The sequence below is a fragment of the Coenobita brevimanus genome, chromosome 64 (assembly GCF_032717465.1).
Source record: "Coenobita brevimanus isolate Jiangsu-jjx chromosome 64, ASM3271746v2, whole genome shotgun sequence".
In the NCBI taxonomy this organism is placed as follows: domain Eukaryota; kingdom Metazoa; phylum Arthropoda; class Malacostraca; order Decapoda; family Coenobitidae; genus Coenobita; species Coenobita brevimanus.
The window spans coordinates 3,730,973-3,739,092 of NC_137017.1; positions in this window are offsets into that span (position 1 = coordinate 3,730,973).

Sequence of the window (8,120 nt, forward strand, 5' to 3'; positions counted from 1 at the left end):
ATCAGCGACGGAGTCATCCAGCCTCTTCTGGTAGCTTAAGAGGGCTGGATGGTGCCCACAACTCAGCCTGGCCAGGTGGACTCTGTCCTCACAAGGGAGATAGGATTCAGAAGGGTGGATGTCAGGAGGCCGTGTATGCAGCTGTGTGTTGTCTTTAAGTGACTGAATGGAGTGGCGAGTGATTTGAGTGTGGATATGCTTCTGGAAGCTGGTCTGAGGTGGGCGAGGGGGGAGAGATGACAGTATTTGTGTATGATATTGTGTGCTAGGTGTTGTTTTGATGTTCCTTGGCGTGGGTGGATGTGCTGCCATGTAATTTAGTGGATGTTGTGGGTTTGTGGAGGCTGCACCAAGAATCTGGGTGCCTCTCATGTCTAGGTGATCCTTGACTTTGAGGACTTTGGTTTCTTGATGTAGGTGGTCTGTGGGTGTAGTAGCTGTGCAGCCTGTGACTATTTTTAGGGCCTTGTTCTGTATGGTCTGTAGAGTGTTGTAGTGTGTTTTGGTGAGGTTAGGAGCCCTGGCAGGGCTTGCATAATTCATCACTAAATGTATATACTGTATTGTTTGTATACTGTGGTAGTGGTTTCTTTGTTGTGTCCAGATGTTGTGTGGGCAAGTGACCTCAAGGCATTGATTCTTGGTGTTATTTTATTTTTAATGTTTGTGATGTGTTGTTTAAATGACATTGATGTATTGTATGTTACACCAAGGATTTTGGGTGTGTGTGTGTGTGTGTGTGGTAGGAGGAGTGTTGTGTATGGTGAGGTGTGGGATGTGACTGTGTTCTGCTGTCCAGTTTGTGAGAAGGGTCACTGTAGATTTGGCTGGGGCTATTTTGAGCCTGTTTGTGGTGAACCATTCGTGTAGTGTGTTGAGGTAAGGTTGGAGGATGTGTGCAGCTGTGTTTGCGTTTTGGTGCGTACATGTAAGTGTTATATCATCTGCATAGGAAGATATGTGTATCTGTGGTGTGTGGGGTGTGGGTATGTCATGCATGTATAGGTTAAAGAGTGTAGGGGACAAAACAGATCCTTGGGGGATGCCATTTGTGAAGTTTCTGATGTTAGAGGACTGACCGGCAAATGTTACGTGTGCACATCTGTACAGATATGTGCTGTTCAGCACAGGGGATCACCACTCTACAGCACTCTGTATTTCAGAACACAAATCTCCAGCTCTTTTCTCGCACTGAGAGCTTGCTTGTGACTGGCTCTTAGGTAGCGTTCCTTATTATCTACCTGTGTGTCTTCTTTTTCTCCATCCTGTTGGCCATTTAAAGAGGGGACCCAGTCATATGCCACCATGCTCATTCTCTCTCAGTTCATCTCACGGGTTGTGCATCGGCATGTGTTCTGTGGCTTTGTTAGTCAACTTCATTCATTATCCCTGTGGTAAGTGGGTCCTAAGCATGCTGCAGTACAGAACATTCATCATTCATCGTCCATCATGTACTGCATGGCAAATTATCGTCCTCATCATCGCATGGATGAGTACAATACTGTACACTGTACCCAGAAAAGCTTGTGTATCATCCTGTACTGTCTTCTTATGAAGTATTAATGTGCCATAAAATGCATTTACAGGTCTCATAGTGGGTCTGTAGGTAATGTGAATAGCTAAAACAGCGAAACCAGTGTTTTTCGCAAGATACAGATTATTCACGGATTTCACCCATTGACCGGGGGGGGGGGGTCTAGTACATAATCCCCTCAAACAGCAGGGGTTGCTGTAGCTAGGTAAGTTATGTAACACAAAGGAGATAGGCCATGCATCTGCATGCATGTTTACATAAGATTTTATTTTCCTCACCAGGAGTTACAGGCACTAAGAATATTTAGCTGTTACTAAAAGTGAGAATGGGTTGCGCAGAACTGAGAGCAGGCGACTAGCTACATAAGTTACGTAACAAAGGAGACAACCTGGCGCTGGGCGTCTGCATGCACATTCTACATAAACATTTTATTATTTTGTTTACAAGGAGCTATGGGCACAAAGAATATTTTATTACAATACAGTATTTATTAAAAGTGAGAGTGAGATTTTTTTTTTTTTATGCGAGGAAGAAGGAACCAAAGGCCATGAGCCCGCAATAACAGTTCCCTCCAAGAGAAAAAGAAAATACAAGAGAGAGCCAAATTCAAGATCCGATCATTTTGAGATGCCTGGACACACTGCGTTTGGAAGACTGGAGATCATAGGCAGCAGGAAATACAGACAGAGGGAGACAGTTCCAGAGTTGACCTGTTGCATAAATGAAGGACTGGGAGTAACGGTTAACTCTTGCATTAGAGAGTTGGACAGAAAAGGGATGAGAGTTTGCTGCTAGACGGGTGCTATGCGCCCATCATAGAGGTGGAGGAATGCATGCAGACAGTTTAGAGGAGCAGTGACCATTAAAGCAGCGATAGAAAAGACATAAAGATGCAACAGTGCGGCAAAGAGACAGAGGTTGAAGGGAGTCAGTAAGAGGAGGAGAGTTAATGAGACAAAAAGCCTTTGACTCCACCTTATTGAGAAGAGCTGTATGTGGGGAGCCTCCCCACACATGAGAGTAGTACTCCACACAGGGGCAGATAAAACCCCTGTATAGAGTCAACAATTGTGCAGGGTAAAGAAAGAACGGAGTCGGCTTAGCACACCTAATCTCTTGGAAGGAGATTTTACAAGAGATGTAATGTGATCTTTCCAAGATAAGTCCCGAGTAAATGAAACCCCAAGCATGTTCAAGGATGATGCAGGATTAAGCTGAATATTATTAAACATTAGTGGGTATACCTGTGGAAGATTTTGTCGGGTTGATAGGCGTAAGAACTGAGTCTTAGATGCATGAAAAACCAGATTATTTTTACCCCCGTCAGAGATATGAACCAAGTCAGACATTAGGTGTGCCATAGTCTCATCCCTTGTTTGTTGAGGTAACTGCTGAGATGGGCGTTGCGGGAACCGAATGGAAAGGTGAAGGGTGGAGTCATCAGCATATGAGTGGATAGGGTTAGATGTACAGCTTAAAAGGTCATTGATGAATAAAAGGAAGAGAATTGGTGATAGGACAGAGCCCTGAGCAACACCACTGTTGATTGATCTAGTAGAAGAACAATGTCCATCTACAACAGCGGCTATAAAACGACCAGAAAGGAAGCTGGCGATGAAGGCACAGATAGAAGGATAGATGGATGTGAGTTTAACCAAAAGTAGCTGACTAGCTACATAAGTTATGTAACACAAAAGGAGGCAGCCTAGTTGTGTCACCCTGGCACTGTTTGCATGCATGTTTACAGAAACATATGCTGTATTATTTTCCACAGAAGGAACAATAGGCACTAAGAATATTAAGAGTGAGTGATACATCCCTGCGCGGCATGCAAGCATCACTCCATTCCTTGTTGTCATAAGTCATCACCACTTATTTACTACTTTGTACACTCTAATTAACCCTTTTTTTGGGTACATAGTGATGTTCCTAGAGGTAGTATGTTTACTACAATAAATTTTAGGTATGACCTGGGGGGATTAAAATCTTTCAAGAGGGTCAAAAAGGGGACTTTGGGAAAAGTTTTGGATTTCGCCCCACCAGTTAGCCTTATAACATTTCATTTCCATTGAACAAGTAAATGATACATTAGCCTCGTAATTGGAGGGGTCACTGTTTAGGGATAATTGCCATTATGTCAGAAATGGAGTGGATCAGTCTGTAACACACTTATCTTGCAGAGTGTGCCTGAAGTCAAGGGTTTGAGCCCAAGCCATGTAGGACATTTAAAGTGGGTCCTGGTGGTATGCCCTTTCTTATCCTTCCATACTTTCACACCCTGATGGTTCTGGTGATAGCAAATACAAACCTAAAACAAAAAAATTAGTCAGTACTGCACTTCAGCTTTCACATGCATTAGTCTTCCTTACAGACACCCTTTCCCCATTTATATTTCACCAGTATAGGGAAGTATTAATTATGGCAGTCACTGTTCCTCTGTAGAGAAGGTCCAGTTGTGCAGTGGACCTAATATGGAGTGGTACAGACAAAGAGATATACCAGTGTCCTTGTCCTCTGATAAATTTTCACCACATTTATCTTTAGATGAAAGATAAGAATCCTACACATTTATAATATTCCCCCCATTAGTTTTTATATCATTCAGTTTAAAAGATAGAGGGATGGGTGAAAACAACACAGTCAAATGATGATAGAGTGGTAAGGTTGCTGCTGTATGGATGGGTCTGTTCATAATTTATAAAGGGTTGAGACATATATCATCCTAAAGCCATCACATTTATTTCTTGCTGGCTTTGATTACCAGAACTTTACGTAAGGTTTATGTATGTAAAGCCTGTATAAAGCTGGTAGGTGTTGACAACCATCATCCACTCACTTGATGTAGTGCTGCTTATTTCTTCCTTCACCATTATCATTCTTTTCTGTGTCTGCCTCCCCTCCCTTCCTGTTTCTCCCATCTTTCCTGTCACTTTTAATTACTGATCTTTCCTTTGCAGGTGGCTTTACATTGAGTGACAAGTCTGTTAGTTTCCCATAAGCCAAGAAACCATTCACAATGCTGGGTGGTAACCATATAACCAACCCATACATGTTCCCTACGTGTCAGCAAGTGGGCAGAGGGGTTAGTGCCCCTCCTCATAAAACTACTGACTCAAAGACAAACTGCCATCCCTTATGGGATTATGGCACCTCACTACATATAAATAATGTTTTCAAACATTCCTGTTATAAATTGGTAGCAGCCACTCCCATACCGCCACCTGTGGGGCAAAGAGGCCCAAGATACGACTGACATTACCCATAACAAAGTCGTAGGAGATTGATCTTTGCCCCAGGTAGCATTTTATATTTACATATACATTTAAAGTCCATTTACTATGTTAGCATGTGCAGGTCTTCTTACTTGATGATAGCTCTCCATGTGCCAAGGTGCCACCCCATCAAGCATTATCAAGACAGCAGTTATGGGGCTGTCTGCCCTCACTGATGTCCTAGGCTATGAGGTAAACAACTTGGGTGAAGTAATGGTGTCCTGGGTTACATGAAACCATTTACTGGGTAGCATGTCATACTTTGTAGATCCACACACAGTAACAGAAAAAGCCCCTGTCATGTACAGCACTGATGAATACAGAAAATCCCTTGTCACAAAAGATATGGCTGTTTCCATCTTAGTTCTCTACCACTATTAGAAATTTCAACTTCTTGTACAGTGTAATGGGAGTGATTATGATACATTTGGAAGATAAGATTTTTTTTTTTTTTTTTTTTTTTTTTTTTAAATATAGTTTTGGTCAACATTCTACAGTACTGTATTTCCATTTTAAAACAGCAACAGGTTATCAATATGGTATTTTTTTTAAGGATTATAATATGTACTGTAGTTCAGTATTTGTACCCATATTTTTAATAAAAATCTTTAAATATAATATACAATATAGAGATAATACCACTTTACTACAGGTATTTTATCTAACATAAAAACCCTTATAATTCATAAAGGTAGTGTATAAATTCTTTGTTTAGTGTATTTTTTTGGAATCTTAAATCAGATTTTTAACTACTTATTAATTTTAACTGATAAATTTTGTGCATTAATATTTTAAAGGATTCTGAACAAATCATTACCTGTATGGTGCTCATGACCTTAGTAACTGTGACAGTTAATTCTCAGATTACCTATATCAGTGTAACTTAGATTTTGGAATCATTGTTGAAGATACCACTGTATACAGTACAGCTGTTTTAACCCATTCCACTTTAGCGACATTCTGTGGATCTACGTCCCCTTCAAAATGCCATTGACGTAGATCTGCGTCCTGCAGCATTGAGAAGTCATTGCAAACAACCAAAGTAAAATGGAAGGTAAAAAGGTATCTTGCTAACTTCAGACATTTCTCCGCTACGCTTACAGCACTGATTTAGGAGTGCGGGAGGCAAGTAAGTTTTCACAGGCTCACAGCTGCTCTTCTCTGTCTGTAACCTTGAAGATTTCAGAGGTTGAGTGGCACCAAACTGACTCGATTCAACCTACTTTCTGGCTTTGGTGATTACTTTTATTAGTGTCATGGGATCTTATATTGATGTATTAAACCCATTTACCCGCACAAAAAAATAAAAAATCGGTTCACAAACTCACAGGCGCTCTGCTCTCTCAGTAACCTTGAAGATTTCAGAGGTAGAGTGGGAGCAGCCTGACTCAATTCAACCAACTTTCTGGCTTTGCAATTAGTTTTATTAGTTCCAGGGATCTTATATTGATGTATGAAGCCCATTTAGCCAGAAAAAAAAAAAAAAAAATCAGCCAGCGTAGAAGGGTATCAGTTTATTTTTTTGCCCAGCGTGGTAGGGTTAAAAAAAAAAAAAAAAAAAAAAGTCAATGCCTCAGAGGAACCACTGTATGGGTGGATCCAAGGCTACACTACCATATTCTATCTCTCTGTCTATTTCCAGACACCTTAATCCCATAAGGGGTGACCACAAACAAACCACCTCCACGTCACCCTGTCCCCCACAATTTCTCTGCCTTCCCCCCAGCCCACACACACCCTCTGATATACCTTTCCCATCCATCCCCTCATCTCATTCTCAGCCATATTCCAAATCATGTAAGTCTAACAAGACCACCCATGTCCCCAGCCTGCAACAATCACACACTGGAAAACCTCCAGTCACCTCTTGGATTCAAACTGTCGCATGCTGGTGCATGGCCTCCTCTGACTATAGCTGTACTACTGAGGTATAGTCATCAGCACAAATTCGCTGCAAGCCTGCTCGTGTGAAGCGATCGTTTTGTCTGGCAACAATGTATGGGAACTAGTTGCCACACAGGCTAACGCTTTAAAGACATGATTCTAAGAATTAGTACAGTACTATAAATCGTCCAGAATGCAAGATTCTTTACAACTGTTTAGCATAAAAATGTGCAAAAGAAATGACAGATGAATGTTGTGGAATGATGAAACTTCCGCTCTTTCCCCCGTGCCCCTCCCGATAACCCTCCCCAGCCTACCTCTCACCTCACCTACCCTTCCCCTCTGCTCTCCTCATCTCCATTCCCCTCCCTCCCTGCCCTGTCTCCCTTATAATTATTATCCACGGCGCTAATCTAGGTAATGAACCACACTTTTCTCTGTTTCTTGTCTATTCCTGTAAGCTTTTTGCTCCTTAACAAACTCTTACCATGCAAGTCTTTTTCTCCCACTCTCTACTCCACACATGATGCAGCAGTTCAAAACATTATGGTTCTGATACTACTTCATGAATCAGTGAACAGTGGAGAATGGGAACATTTTCCCTGGAAAGAGAGATAGGCAAGTAGGAGGAATGGGAACAAATGTTTGTTTAATTCTGCCTACTGAAATAATAGCCACCGACTGCCAGGCTCACTTAAACAAACACCAGTAAGGAATACATCACAAGAGAGAGACCTCAATGTTCCTATATCTCCCGGCTGTAGGTAGTGACAATGGGTGGAGAAAAGAAAGACAACTGAAATAAAATAAGTGGGAGGGAGAGACTGGGACTCGAACAGGAAGGAATAATGATAATAAACCTTGGATATAGTTGGTAGTACTGCGAGCAACTGGGAATATGGCAGGCTGGGTTTAGTAAACAGTCAAGAGAGAATTACGATGTGCCAATCGAGTTAGTGCTGTGGATAAATGAATGATGGTAGAGAAGGTGGGGGAAAGGAGAAAGTGGAGAGGCATGAACGTGGGTTGGGGGTAGGAGGGAGAGGGTGGGATTGGGGGGATATCAGAAGGAATAAGGGGGAAAGAGAAGAAAGGAGTTTAGACACGGGTACAATAAGGAATACCAGAGTACTAAGCTCATACGTCATTCCATAACATTCTGTCAACTCTTGCATGGAGTTTTGGAGGTGTAATTGGAGGGTGAAGTGCATGAAAGGGTACAGCAGGGAAGAAAGGTTGCTGGTTCTTTGAAAGCAGTGATAAGAAACAGGGAAGTGAGCATGGAAGTGAAAAAGTTACTACATGACAGTACTGTGATACCAACTCTAACGTACGGAAGTGAAGCTTGGACATTGTTGGAAGGACACAAGTCAAGAGTGAGAGCAGTGGAAATGAGTTATTTAAGAGGAGCCTGTGGAGTCATGGAGAGA